The sequence below is a fragment of the Felis catus genome, chromosome A2 (assembly GCF_018350175.1).
Source record: "Felis catus isolate Fca126 chromosome A2, F.catus_Fca126_mat1.0, whole genome shotgun sequence".
Lineage (NCBI taxonomy): Eukaryota > Metazoa > Chordata > Mammalia > Carnivora > Felidae > Felis > Felis catus.
Genome location: NC_058369.1, coordinates 30417230 through 30433039, shown reverse-complemented (window position 1 = coordinate 30433039; position 15810 = coordinate 30417230). Strand labels below are relative to the sequence as shown.

At 41.3% G+C, this 15810-nt stretch overlaps 1 protein-coding gene across 28 annotated transcripts in view; it reads left to right on the top strand.

The window, feature by feature from the left end:
• The window catches only part of CADPS (calcium dependent secretion activator), a 478503-nt gene that overhangs the window by 52257 nt on the left and 410436 nt on the right, over positions 1-15810 (top strand). The window lies entirely within an intron of this gene.

Genomic DNA, 15810 nt, shown 5'->3' with positions numbered 1-15810 from the left:
TGTATGGGCTTGCACATATGTAAGTTATACACACTTCTTGGCTCATTATCTGCCAGCTTCACCCCCAACACATAATATTTTCACCAGGCGGGTGTACCTTATGTGCTATTTTTCAGCATGTGTCTGTGGGAGAAAATGTGGAAAAAGGAAGCTTAGGAAAACAAGTGTTCTTAGAAGAACTTCAGAGAACCTCTCATTAGAGAGGCAAATTAAAATTTTCAGTCCCTGGCCTATTCTTTCTAAACATACCAAATTACATCAGCTTTTGATAGAATAAACTTCAGACTACAGAACTACCTTAAAAAAATAGTACGGATATATTTTGCTTGTGCTATAAGTGATATAAAGAAAATCACTTTAAATGGTATTTTATTGGCCCCCAGGGATTTTTTTTTTTTTTTTTGTAAGAGACAAAACCCCAGGTGTGAACCTGAGGGATTACCTTAATAATCTTCAATGTCCTGGATTTCCTAACATGGCATGCAACCCTTGATTTCTTTTTATTAGTTCCCTTTCCAGAGGCCTGACATGCTCTGACTTCCAACATTAGAGAGAACAGTCTCATGGCCTAGGATAAAGCTCTGATTTCCTGGTCCAGCCTCATATTTGACTTCCAGACTGAAGACTTTATTGAATCCACTGATGCAACTAATGGTGGAATTGACAGCATTTTAAACAGGTGATAACTGTTGAATATTGATGCATTCTCCAAACATCAGTAGCTTAAGCTTTCTGTCAAAAAGCTGGCTGGGCTTTGAAATGTATCTTTGAAGATATATATATATATTTTTTTTTAACTTTTTTTTTTTTAGGTTAGAGCAACAGGTACCAAAACACAAGCCAAAAAGTGTTTCAGAGTCGGAACACTTGACTAGCAATGACAATGTCAGGCTTGGATGTCAGTTTGGATTTGGTTCTTTGTCCGAGTCTTCCTAAACTGAGATTATTTCAGGCCACTTCCCCCCTTGTGCATTATGTAATGTCTGCAAAGAGAAGTCAGATGAAGAAAAACAGCAGGAGCCAGGGCAGAAAAACACGGGCAGTGTTACCTTAGGCCGTCATGCATCTTGTAAACCTACGGTCCCCTAAGGTCCAGCAAAGATGGAATTGACAGGACTTCTAAACCCCATCAGTTCATTCCTAGGAAAGGCAACCAGCAGGAACTGAAATAGTAATTGCTTTCCTTTATTCAAAGAAATCATGGATGAAACGATTAAACAGATTAAGGCTTACCTCCTTCAGTGCCCCGGAATAAATGCAGTCTGGTTTTCTGATAGAACTGTAACTGTCAGTCAAGGGATTAGGCCTTAAGGGGGTGGAGAGAGGAGGTGGCCTTAAAATGTATTCAAATTTGCAAACTACAGCTGTGTATTTTAATCCTGGAGTTACACATTGATCTTGCCCCCTCTTTGAAGTCTGCTGTTCTATTAGCTGCAGGCTTTCTGCCCTCAACCACTCTTCTTACATATTTTTTAAAAAGATATTTTAAAAACTCAATTAAAAATAGTACTGCATCAAATCACCCAAGGGGGAAATATAATTAAAGGTAACCGTTTGTATTACCCTCGGTGAGGATAGACTTCTGACATGTGATTAACTTTGAAATACACAAGCCCGATGATTTCTTCAGAAATTCAGCATTGTATATCTTAAAAAATTTCTTTTCTAACTCGTTTGGGATTTCGTACTTACAAGGAGACTGTTTATCCATTTAGTGATTCAGTGGAGGGCTGAATGTAGTAGGTTTTTAGTCTAAGCAACACAGTATGCCGGTTGGTTTAAGTCATATCAAGTGAGTGAGTACAGCTGCAAAATGCACACTGTTTTCTCATTAGCTGTCGTACAATTAATTGTCTACACCTATTAATTTTTTGAAAAGTTAATAGATATTTCTGGAGAAACCAAGAGAAAGTGGCAGAATAAATGCTAGGCCATTTCTCATGTGGTGACAGAACTTAAGTATTTGTAAGTTTCTGACTGTCATTAGTCAAGGTTCTGGGTCCATTATCGCAACCTTGACATCTAGGTTCTTAATCTGCAAATCCAATTTCTTTCCACCCTTTTCCTGCCTGAAAACAAAAGTCCCATCAGCCCAGACTGTGTTTGTTTATTTGTTTCTTTTTTTTAATGCTTTTTTTTTTTTTTTTTTTTTTGAGAGAGACACAGAGCATGAGTGGGGGAGGAGCAGAGAGAGAGGGAGACACAGAATCCAAAGCAGGCTCCAGGCTCTGAGCCATCAGCACAGAACCTGAGGTGGGGCTCCACTCATATGCTATGAGATCATGACCTGAGCCAAAGTCAGAGGCTCAACTGACTGAGCCACCCAGGCATTCCCATACTGTGTTTCTTAATGTTTCTATACACAGTAAACAAGCTGATGGGTCAGTTACTATGTTGAACCAGGAGAAATCCATCCATCTTTCCATCTGTATTTAACCATCCATCCTTCTATCTATCCATTCATTTGTTGGTTCATTCATTCAGTCTCTTGCTTGATGCTCAAAGTGTCAGCTGTAAACATTTATTCTCCACTCTCTTGGAGCTTACAGTCTAACATGGAAGATGAATTTCGAATAATAAGATATTTGAGGAAAGCTACAGAAGAGACTGGCAAGGAAGATGCGGTGGGCAGAATTATAAGAGTGACCTTCAGGAACTCTCATCTTTGTATCAATCATTCCCTCTGCTTTGGGTATGTGTGGAACCTGCGAATATAATACGCATATCACTCTTTTGATTATGTTAAATTATTTGACAAAAGGGAAATTAGGCCAGCGGGCCTAACCTAATTATATGAGCCCTTTAAAGGCAGACCATTTTTTCCAGCTGGTGGGGAGGAGTCAGGGCGATTCCAAGCCTAAGAAAGGTTTGATGCACTGTCACTGGCTTGAAGTTGGAGGTGGCCACGAGATAAAAAGTGCCAGTGGTCTCTAGAAGCTGAGAGCAGCCCCTGGCTAACAGCCAACATGGAAACAGAGACCTCAGTCCTCCATCTGCAAGGAAGTGAACTCTGCCAACGACCCGAGTTAACTTGAAAGTGAATTCTTCCCCACAGCTTCCAGGGAAGAGTTCAGCCCGCCTGACACCTTGCGTTCAGCCGAGTGAGATGGCTACGGGTTGAACTTTGTCCATCATAAAAAGATAAGTTGGCGCCCTAACCCTCAGTACCTGTGAATGGAACTTTATTTGGAAAAAGTGTCTTTGCAGATTCAGTCAGGTTGAGGTAAAGTCCTGAGGGTGGGCCTCCACCCAGGATGAGCGGTGTCCTTGCGAGAAGAGGGATATTTGGGCACAGGCACACCTGAAGAATGCCATGTGAAGACACACACAGACACAGCAGGAAATGGCCATGTGAAGACCAAAGTGGACATTGGAATAATGTCGAAGAACGCCTGGGGCTGCTATAGCTTGGGAGAGACAAAGAAGGCTCTCCAGTAGAGCCCTCCCCTGGAACATAGCCGTGACACCTTGAGTTTTCACTTTTGGCTTCCCGAACTGAATAAATTTCTGTTTTTTGTTTTTAAGCCACCCAATTTTTGCTACTCGGTTCCTTCAGCTTTAGGAAACGAAAACAGCAAGTCTAAAGCAGAGAACCCAGTGGAGCCTACCCAGACCTTTGATCCACAGAACCATAAGACATAAATGGGTGTTGTTTTAAGCTCCTACGTTTGAGGTAATTATGTAGCAATAGACAATGAATCCAGAAGAGTCTGGAAAGAGTGCCTAATCTACATAATCTGAGGGCGGTTGTGTGTGGAGGATGTGTAAGATGAGGAAAAAGGATAAGTAAGAACTAGCTAGCAGAAAGGAGAAAGGGAAGATTGTTCCGAACAGAAAGAACAGCACATGCCAAAGCCTCGAGACAGGCAAGAGCGAACTGTACTCAAGGAACTAACCTATTCAGGCTTTTTCTCTCTCAGATAGTGTTGCTGTCAATGGCAGGTCTAACCTAGGTGCCGGAGGTAAAGTATGGACCTCACAGACATCATTCTTATCTTTCTGAGCTCAGATTCGGTAAGGAAGGTGAACAACCTAGAATCCGACTACAGAATGATAATTAAAGTTTATAAGGTGGGTTGTGAAGGAATAACACACGGGACTGAGTCAGAAAGCTACAGAGTATTGGACGGAATTGATAAGGGAGAGTGTGATGTATGGAGTCTGGGGGAGGTAGGCAAGGCCAGATCAAGGAGGGTGTTTTTGGGGCGCCTGGGTGGCTCCGTCAGTTAAGTGTCTGACTTTGGCTCAGGTCATAATCTCATGGTTGATGGGTTTGAAACCCTGTGTTGGGCTCTGTGCTGACAGCTCAGAACCTGGAGCCTACTTCGGCTTCTGTGTTTCTCTCTGCCCCTCCCCCATGCACTCTCCGTCTGTCTCTCAAAAATAGATAAACATAAGAAAAAGAAGCGTGCTGTGATAGTATTTCAGGAAATCACTATCTCCCTTATTGTAGTGCTCAGTAGTATACTGTTGTAATAATCTGCTTAGCACCCTCTCTGTAGTAGCCACCTGCACCTTCTCAGATGGAGGCTAGCAGAGAAAATTCTAGACCATTCCCTTAACGGAACACAGATTGTATCTCTGCGGTGGTAACGTATAGTCAGTCCTGGAGCATTGGGCTTTTGTTTAAATATATAACCACAATATAAATAACCAAAACCCTCTTCTCCCCCTTGTACTGCAGACTTGCCTTATTTCTTGAATTTCAATTTGCTTGCTTCGTGCGGGAATGTGTGTGTCTGTGTGTCTGTCTGTCTCTCTCTCTCTCTGAGCCCCCCAAAATGACCCTCAGTTTCAGTGATTGACTGGAAGGACTCGCAGAAATCAGGAAAGCCGTTACATTTGTGGTTATAGTTATTATAGCAAAAGGATACGGATTAAAATCTGCAAAGGAAAAAGATGCATCGGGCAGAACCCAAGAGGGACTGAGTACCAGCTTCCAGGTGCACTCTCCTAGAAGAGTCATACGACAGTGTGTGACAGCACATGGAATACTGCCAGCCAGACTATCTCACTTGAGCCTCAACATCTGGGGTTTTTCTGGGGTGTCAGTCAGGTAGGCTTGGAACCTCTACATGGCTTATGTTAGTCACTCAGTCCCTATTCTCTCTAGAGGTCAAAGTGTTACAGCGCAGCCCAAGGCCCCACAATTAATCACATTGTTAGTATAAACTATCTGGCCTGGTACAAGGCCCAGGGTAAATAAGAACACTCTTACCAGGCAGGATGTTCCAAGGGTTTAGAGATTATCTCCCAGGAGCTGGTGAAGGGGGTGGGGGATGCATATCTTTCTTTGGAATGTGCAGGATTTGAAAATCTCAGACCTGCAGAATCAACACTTTACTATAACACATTCTCTCTCTCTCTCTGTCTCTCTCCACCTCTTTCCCTCTCCCTCTCTTCCCCTTCCTCTCTCTCTGTCCTTACTTAAATTCCAACCCTTGTTTCCACAAAATGTTGACAGCATTATCACCAAATTCTTAGCAAAACCTGAAAATCCTTTCACAGTGCTTTTCCTTTATATCTCTTGCTCTGGTGGTTTACAGACATAAATTCACGTTGTAAATATGTTCGGGAACCTTTTCTTTCCGTTTAATTTTGCTTCATTGAGAGTGACTGGGCATCCAGTCGGATGCACAGAAGATCACCCTGTCCTGACAAATGTGTGCACCTACGTAACCCACACTTTCATCAAAGTGTAGAACGTTTCCGTCACCCTAGAGAGTTCCCTTACGCCCCTCCACAGTCATTCTCTACCCACCTGCTCCTTTGCCTCCCCTCCCATCCCCTGGAGTGGCTTGCTGTTCTTATCTCTCCACAAAAATTTGCATTGTTTGTTTCAAACTCGATATAAATGGACACATATGATGTGTGGTCTTTTCCCATGTTTTTCCCCCACTCAGAATAATGCTCTTGAAGTTCAACTATGTTAGTGTGCAATAGTAATTTATTACTGTTAACTGCTGAATGGTTTTCTCTTAAATGGCCATAACACAATTTATATATCTGTTCCCCTCTTATGAGCATTTGGATTCTCTCTAGTTTTTACCTATGATGAATACAAGTCACTGTGTACATGCCCATACAAGTTTTTCTGTGGACATAAGTTTTCATTTCTTTTGGTTAAATAGCAAGGAGTACAGTTGCTGGCTTGTAAGGTAGGTACATGTGTATCTTATGTGCCAAATCATTATGCACAGTGGTTGTGTGGTTTTACACACCTGCCAGCACTGTGTGAGAGATATGGGTCCTTTACATCCCCTCCAACATTGGTTGGCTGTCCTTTTAACTTTAGCTCTTCATACAGGCTTATAGTGGTTTCATTGTAGTTTGATTGGCATCTTCCCGTTGATGATGTCAACTTGTTCATGTGCTTATTAGTCATTCACACATATTCATTTGTGAGGCATCTGTTCAAGTCTTTTGCTTATCTTTAAAGCTGGGCTGTTGGGGGCGCCTAGGTGGCTCAGTGGGTTAAGCATCCAACTTCAGCTGAGGTCACGATCTCACAGCTCGTGAGTTCGAGCCCCTCGTTGGGCTCTGTGCTGACAGTTCAGAGCCTGGAGACTGCTTCGGATTCTGTCTCTCTCTCTCTCTCTCTCTCTGCCCCTCCCCTGCTCATGCTCACGCTCGCTCTCTCTTTCTCTCCCCTTCTATAAAAAATAAATAAGCATTAAAATATAAAATGAAATAAAATAAAATAAAATAAAATAAAATAAAATAAAATAAAATAAAGCTGGGTTTTTGAACTTTTTGTTATTGGATTGTAGAAGTACTGTTCCTGGCTTAGTCTTTCTTGAGATTTTGATACAATAGCTCCTCTGTGGGTCCCTACATGATTCTGAAGTGCAGACAAGTTTGAGGGCCATGCATTAATGGGTAACACGTGAATCTGCTAAGACTTCAACTGTTCTGGGTAGCCATAACTTGATATTTTCCTATCCAGAGGCTGGCCTGGTGATTATTTTAGATTGTCAAGGAAAACATTTGAGAAATGACTCCCAATGTGTTGTTTTCTTCTCACTCTGGACTAAACACTGAATTTTAATGTGTAACTTGAGCTAGAAAATTCCCCAGTTGGATGTAGTCACTTAAACCACATGTGGGCTGCATAGAAGGTATCACTATAGCTATTAAAGGGAGCTTGAGTTCATTTGTAAGAGCATCTTAAACCACATTTTGTTTTTCCTCCCTCAAAGGAAAATGTGGTCATGTAGACACTAGAACTTGGAAGGCTATATGAAATTTGCATTTTTTTTCCTGAGTAAAATCATTTTGGAAACAATTTGAATCTTGCGTTAACTTTCATTTCACACCAATTTGTCTAGCAGACAACTTTCCTGACCCAAAATGTTCGGCTTCTACTCAATAATTCCTTGAAACTTCCTACTGATTAATAGAATATTTTGAACCAGCTATCTGTTAAGGACCCCTATCTACCCTCCAAAGAGAAGATTAAACAAATAATTCCACCCGATTATTTGATAAGCCTTAGACATTTTCTTTTTAAAGCGTTTTTGTAAGTTTGTTTTTTAATTTATTTTGAGAGAGAGAGAGTGAGTGGGAGAGGGGCAGAGAGAAAGGAGACAGAATATCCCAAGCAGGCCCCATGCTGTGAGCGCAGAGCCTGATGCAGGGCTCAATCTCACGAACCATGAGACCATGATTTGAGCCAAAACCAAGAGTCAGATGCTTAACTGACTAAGCCACCCAGGTGACCTAGACATTTTTTCTTTAAAGAAAAGTCCAGAATCATCAGTTCAGGGGGTTGAAGGATTAATCAATCAAAGTATTCAAGGAATCAAAGTTTGTACAAGCTTAGGCGTCTGAAAGTGTCCTGGTAGGTTATTTCTCTTTTCCAAGGAGCCCTGCTGCCTTAATAAGCTAATACAAAGATGGCAGGGTATACGCATCTCATTGCAAATGCAGATTGATGTGGATTCCTGGAGGGTCATGCAGAGGTCCTTCCTTCCCTGTTTCTTAGGAAAGTAGGATGCCCTTGATTTGTGATGCCCACCATTCATGAGCAAGAAAGTACCTGTTTCAATACTTTGTACTTGACCTTTCAAGATATGAAGTTCTAAAGTTAGCCAGAGAGCAAAAGCAAACAAATTATGCAGTGTCCATAAAATATTCTGTTATCCCAATGTTGAGAAAGGCTCATCAGTCAATTTTGCATTCTCCATGTATAAGTGAGAGGAGATATTTCAAAGCTGATGGAAGGAAGATGTTCAAATCCTGAGTCTCAAATGATCTTTGGTCCAGGATCCTAATCTGCCTTTGGTTTTATTTCCTGCTGTTTCTCACTAGGTCAGGGTTGAGAAAGAGCAAGAAAAGTTCAACCCAGATCTTTCACTTCATTTACAGCACTGGCTGAAACATTTGATAGAGAGAGGGTGGAGGAAAATCCAAGGCTCCAACCTGGGCAGCTTCTGGGTCGCTAGTAGATTTCCATTATCCTTGTCACTGCAGAGTGGAGATTTGAGAGCTGGGGCGTGTGTGTGTGTGTGTGTGTGTGTGTGTGTGTGTGTGTGTGTGTGTTTGCGCATGGCAGGGAGGATTTGCACAAGATGCTGAAATGTGAAAGAAATGATGACTATGTGTTAGTCCTGTTTGATTTGTTCCAGGGGAAACTGCGTTTTAAAAACTCTCCTGTGAAAAACGTGAGGCTTTCTGAATGCACAGCTTCATATTATTCTGCACTGAGGCAGCTTTCTGCAGATAGCAGGGTTGTCTTATCCAGTAGTGCCGGGAAGATTTCGTTTATCCACGCCTGATTTTTGTTTTATTTTATGTTTTTTAACTTGCCATCAAGGAGAAATTTCTTCCTTTTTCTTGCCCTGGAGTAGTGTTCTCAATGGCTCTCATAAACTGCAAACATATTTTTTTAAAGTTCTGTGCCATAGTTTCCATATGATGATTTGAAATAGGCAATTTTAGGGGTGCCTGGGTGGCTCAATTAGTTAAGTGTCCGACTTTGGTTCAGGTCATGATCTCACGGCTCGTGGGTTTGAGCCCTGCACCAGGCTCTTTGCTGACAGGTCAGAACGTGGAGCCTGCTTCGGATTCTGTCTCTGGCTCTTCCTGCCCCTCCCCCACTCACACTCTTTCTCTCTCTCAATTGTAAATAAATATTTATAAAATTAAAAGAAATAGGTAATTTTAATATAATTTACTTCAGTGGGAGGCAGAGACTAATACCCACCTCTGCAAACAAGTTTATTGGAGGATAGGTGGGAACAGAATGGGGACATCCTCTAAGCCTAAAATGTAGTCACTTCCTTGGGGACTGCATACAAACTGGCAGCTAGATTACCCTTTTCCTAAAGAGGCACTGGTCCAGGCACAGGTGAAATGGTAAAGGACTGTTTTCCCACTACATATATATAGGTTTTGGTGTATGTAACATATTTGTCCTTTTGTCCGTACCTATATGGTAAGCATTCATAGCAAGACAGAGTTGGAGTATCTATCACGCCGGTGTTAATTTACGGCTTTATAAAAATACATGCATCTTCCATGGCCATTCTCCATGGGAGCTAGTTGGGTGGAGAAAAATTGATCTCTTCTAGCTCAAATTGGAAAATCAAATGAGAAATTGCTGATAAAGATTCTAACTATTCACATCCCAGGCACCACCACGAAAAGATTAACTTGAAGTTTTCAGAGACAGTGCTAACTGTTCTAATTCAGTCAGGTAAGTTTCATGAATGGGCTCACCTCAAGAAGGGTATCCTCAGGAGAGAAGGAGAAAGAGACAGAACACAAAAGACACAGATATACACAGGGGAAAAAATGCCTTTTTCCTAAAAGTCGTATTAGTTGTTATATCTCAGCTAACTTAGAAATTCAAAAAGGCAGAAGCACGAGGCAGCATAAGGTGGCCAATCTTTAAAACAGAAACACACGGGGCGCCCAGGTGGTTCAGTCGGTTGAGTGTCAGACTCTTGATTTCTGCTCACGTCTCGATCTCATGGTTCATAGGAGTGAGCCCCACATCAGGCTGCATGCTGACAGGACGGAGCCTACTTGGGATTTTCTCTCCCTGTCTCTTGAGTCACCACTCTTCTGACTTCTCACAACACAGATTCACTTCACCTGTTGTTTAACTTCATAAAAATGGAATCATACAAGATGGTGTCCCTGGCATCTGGATCATTTCTCTTACTAAGGTGTTTGTGAGATTCGTTCTGTTGTGGTGTGTACCACCAGTTGGTTCATCCCATGGATATTCCATTGGTTATACTCCAGTTTTTCACCCATTCGCATGGTGATGTGGTGATGGATAGTTCCTGGGTTTTGTTTGTTTTTTTTTGTTTTTTGTAGTTTGGCGCTCTTACAGTTCTTACGTATTGCCGTGATCAACCTCGTACATATATTTGGTGAATGTTTACATACATATTTTGTCTCCACGTATCTGAAGAAGTGTAGTCTCACCGAAATCTGAGAAACAGAAATTGAACTATTTTTCAAAAACCGTGCATCTTCAAGGACAGAGCAATTTCAAACGTGTTGATGAGCTCTGCTAAGAGGAGGACCAAAAGAAGACAGAAGTAAAGCAAAATCTGTTGTGTGAGGTTTGTGTCTCTGCAGGGCACTCAGAATTGAGTTTGCTTTTAAAATGTTAAGATTTGTTTAGTGATTCATATCTTCAACTAATTGCTTTGATCTTTAAAGTAATGGAAACAGTTGAAAGAGGAAGAGAGTGGGTACTCCCTGTGCTTGACAATTAAGTTTTATGGAGATAATCCCTAATGACTGTAGAGCACACAGAACGTCCTCCGGACTCATTGGAAACATTTTCTCGCAGTAACAAACTCACGTTGGCATTTTCAGAATATGGCTTGTTTCACAGGAATTGTAAATTTGACAGTAACTGAAGTTTAGATTCTCCGGTAGTATAACTTCTTTCTGGGATTTAATTAAACTTTGGCAAGCTGTATACCTGTGCTGTACATGTAAAATAAACACAGAGTTAGAAGAATCATTAAAAATTACATCACAGGAGCAAGTTAAAAAAAATATCTACCTATTTATTTATTTATTTTGAGAGAGAGAGAGAGCTTGAGCAGGGAAGGGGTAGAAAGAGAGGGAGAGACAGAATCCCAAGCTTCGGGATTGGGACACGGGCCTCCATATCATGAGTATCAGGATATCAGGAGTTGATCAGGATATCAGCGAGATCAGGATATCAAGAGTTGATATCAAGAGTAGGGTCACTTCACCAACTGAGCCACCCAGGTACCCCTACAGGAGCAACTCTTGATACTGATTACATTTTCAAGGATAATATTATAGACACATTGGATTAAATAAAGTGTTAAAATTAATTTCATCTAATTCTTTTTACTTTATTAAGTCAGTTACCAGAAATTTTAAAATGACATAGGTGGCTCACATTAAATTTCTCTTGTGCTTTTCAACTTTGACATCACCTTCTCAAGACCGGTGGTGCAGCCCAGAAAACGATGAGTTTGACAGGATTAGAAAAAGAAGTTTTTCAAACGTGCTTATTTTCTGAGTACTTATTTTTCGCATCTACGCACAGATTCCGTGGCATATGTGGGCTCAATTTGGTTGCCGCTATCTTTTACCTAGTTACTTCATTGTTTTTATCATAACATTAATAGATATTTAGGAAGCACCAAGTGTATGTAGAGGTAACGAAAACATGTTATGTAGCCGTGCCCCCGGTTGAAGATAAGAGCCCCACATGTGTCATTCATTCATTCAGTAAGTATTTATTGAGCTTCTGTTGTGTGGTGACAACTAGGCAAAGCATGGGGGATAAATAAAAGAGCTTAGAGTCAAGTGGTAGGGAGCGACAAGAGAACAGAGTGAGTATATGGAAAGTAACTTCTGGGGAGGGAAGGGAGACATTATGGAGCATGGTCTACTTGAGACACTTTTGACCAGTGACCTTCTACTCCCATGCTTTGTGTCCCCAGAACAAAGCCCATGTAATTTCTACCAAGAAGTCAGAGGATCAGGAGGGTCACCAAGAATGTTCTGGGAAAGTCTTACATATACATCCAGAAATCACTTGCCTGCAGAACCGTGCCTTTGGGGCTGATGCTTTGGAACACCATCTCAAATGGAATGGTGGGGAATCCACGCAGTCTTTTAAAATTCAGAAAGGGTTCCAACATAGTTTTCCTAAAAGAGCATGGGTGTGTTCTCTCATATTATGGAAAGGGTGCATTTGGAGCTAGTTAATTGCTTGTTTTTTTCTGGGGCCTTTAAAATGAGATTGCATTAACATCTGAAGCCAAAAGACTTGTGTGATTCAGATTATAAAAGATGGCTTTTTAAACTCCTTTTCTAGCAGGAAGGAATTATTTCTGAAAAGAGTGACAGCGTCTGGGTTCAGACTTCAGCTATGTTACTCACTAGCTGATTAACCTTGGGCGTGTTAGCTAGATTGTCTGGGTAACATCACCTCACAGTTGAAGGTCAACTAATGTAGGAAGGTGAAAGGACTTTTTAAAGGTGATATTCGATTATAACACTAAAATTAGAATGTTTATTGTATCAAATGTACTCATGCAGAAAAGTATGTAAAAATAAGTTTAGGGTGCCTGGGTGGCTCAGTCAGTGGAGCATCTGACTTCGGCTCAGGTCAAGATCTCATAGTTTGTGAGTTCGAGCCCCACGTTGGGCTCCCTGCTGTCAGCTCAGAGCCCACTTTGGATCCTCTGTCTCCCCCTGCTCGTGCTCTCCCTCTCAAAAATAAACAAACATTCTAAATAAATAAATAAATAAATAAATAAATAAATAAATAAAATTTAAAAATCACCTGTGTATTCCCACCACCAGAGAAAAATACTTTCAGATTTTTGTACATTTCCATCCAACTATTTCTGGATGTTACTTTTTGATAGTGGAGCTTATACTACACTTATATGGTGCATCCTGCCTGTTTCATTTTGACATTGTTGTGTAAATATTTTGCAGAATGGAATTTTTGAATACATACTGTGTAAAAGCGTCTTCAGAAAGAAAAACATTTTAATGGCATTATTTCCATTTCGTATATTATTTGTTATAGGATGAACATAATATTCAGCCTTTTGGAGGGCATTTAGATAGGAGACATTTAAGTCATGGGAGGACAGTTAGGTAAACAAAAGCAATTTAAAATTTTAAAGCAGGGGCGCTTGGGTGGCTCAGTTGGTTGAGCGTCCGACTTCGGCTCAGGTCATGATCTCGTGCTCTGTGAGTTCCAGCCCCGCGTCGGGCTCTGTGCTGACAGCTCAGAGCCTGGAGCCTGCTTCAGATTCTGTGTCTCCCTCTCTCTCTGGCCCTCCCCTGTTCATGCTCTGTCCCTCTCTGTCTCAAAAATAAATAAACGTTAAAAAAAATTAAAATTTTAAAGCAGAATAAGTATAATATTTTTAAAGTTTAATTCAAACTTCAACATAATGTCGCTTCTGTTTTTCTAAAGTCAAAAAACAATGCAACTGAACAGATTGAACAATCTTACTGGCTTTTTTCAATCATGCATGAATCAGGCAGCATCCCACCTATTAGAAAGGTGCTCCCAGGAGCTGTAACAAAGTGGAAGACTTTTATTAACTGAAGGAGGCAGGGCAAGGAAGTTTTTCCAGCAAAGAGTGGATTCTTTCAGGCAAAGCTACCTTCCTTTGGGAGAAGGCAGGAATCTGTCAGGCAAATTACCTGACTAGTACTGACCAGGTAATTCTAGATTGACCGGTTAATGATTACACTCCTTTAGAGAGTCTGAAAGTGCGATTAGGCTAGGTATTAAGTTTTGGTATGCTGACTTGGGGCTTAGCACAAGTGAGTTCATTTTGAGCCTGTTTTCTCTCTTTTTAAAAAAAATTTTTTTAATTGATTTTTGAGAGACAGAGAGAGACAGGGCATGAGTGGGAGAGGGTTAGAGAGAGAGAGGGAGACACAGAATCTAAAGCAGGCTCCAGGCTCTGAGCTGTCAGCCCAGAGCCTGACGTGGGGCTGGAACTCACCAACTGCGAGATCATAACTTGAGCCGAAGTCAGACGCTTAACCGACTGAGTCACCCAGGTGCCCCGAGCCTGTTTTCTCTTTTTTAACAGCTGACAAGTTAATTTGCTTCAACTGCAACACTCAGAGATAATGGATGTCCTGGTTGTGGAGAGAAAGACTTGGTAATAAAATCAACTGATGAGTGTGTCATAAACACTAGCTCTTGTTCTGTATGAAAATAATTGTGAATTACCAGTTATGATCTGATGCAATTGTTCAGTTGCTTGGGCAAAAGTATTAGGTGGCATGCCTGTGAGAGAAGGAAGAGAGGTGGTCATGGGAAGGTATAATAGGTTTTCAAAGCTGGGTTTTGAAGGATGGGACACGATTGAAAGAAGTCTCTGTAATGGAGAGCTTTCGGCAATCCCTGGCATAGCCCATTCATGCACCGTTGAAAAAAGCCAGTCAGGTTGTTAAATCTATTCAGTTGCATCCTGTTTTTTATATTGTTTTTTGTGATTATTTTAATATACCAGATATAAATCCATACTGCCAAATGCATGCATTTTCTGGAAGCTTGCAATGGACACTGAGTACTTGTGAGGAAGGAAAGTGCCAAGCGGCTAAGACTAGTGGTAATTATGCATTGCACAGCACTGAAGGAATTCAGGAAAGGGTTGCTTTACAGATTTTTCATAAGATTGGCTGGTAGGAAGAGTGGGAGGAAACGAGAGGAGAGAGCAATTAGGTAAAAGTATTAGACCATTCTTTTTGTTAAATACTAGCGATGTTACTGAGAGTTTGACTTGACTCACTCAAGTGTGCTTTATGTCTAATTCTTTTTTTTTTTTTTAATGTTTATTTAGTTTTGAGAGACACAGAGCACAAGCAGGGGACGGGCAGGGAGAGAGGGAAACACAGAACCCAATACACGCTCCAGGCTCCGAGCTGTCAGCACAGAGCCTGACACGGGGCTCAAACTCACAGACTGCAAGATCATGACCTGAGCCAAAGTGGGACCCTTAACCGACTAAGCCACCCAGGGACCCTTATATCCAATTCTTTATTGCAATTTACATCTCTGACTCTAAGCTTTTGTGGGGTCATCGGCCTCCTTGAAAGTTTGATGAAAGCTAAAGCTTTGCTCCCTACCCCCACTCCCCCCTAAAAAAAAGAGAAAAGAAGTTGTATGCAGTCATATCTCAACATCCACCTTTTTAACTTACTATGTCATGGGTAAAGAAAGGCTGATTTATAAACAGAGTATGGTTACGTGAATACTATTCCCTAATTCTTTGGTTTCTTTCTAATTTCTTTGGTCTTTTGAACCTTGATCATTAGAAGTGGATCACTTGACTGCATTCTGCCCAGCACTAGGTTTGGCATCTAACACTTACTGGGGTCCTGAGTCCTCATGATAGCTCTGAGTGAGTTAAAGAGTAGGAGTGGAGCAGAGAATTATTTTTATTTAATTTAGAAATATTTGGATAGTTGGGGCGCCTGGGTGGCGCAGTCAGTTAAGCGTCCGACTTCAGCCAGGTCACGATCTCGCGGTCCGGGAGTTCGAGCCCCGCGTCAGGCTCTGGGCTGATGGCTCAGAGCCTGGAGCCTGTTTCCGATTCTGTGTCTCCCTCTCTCTCTGCCCCTCCCCCGTTCATGCTCTGTCTCTCTCTGTCCCAAAAATAAATAAACGTTGAAAAAAAAAATTAAAAAAAAGAAATATTTGGATAGAGAAAAACTGAGGATATCTAATGCTGCAAATAATAAAATTTGATATTGCCTTAAACATAATGGGAAATAACATCTTGCAGGCAAAATTTAGATTTTGCAAAAGTTAATCCAGAA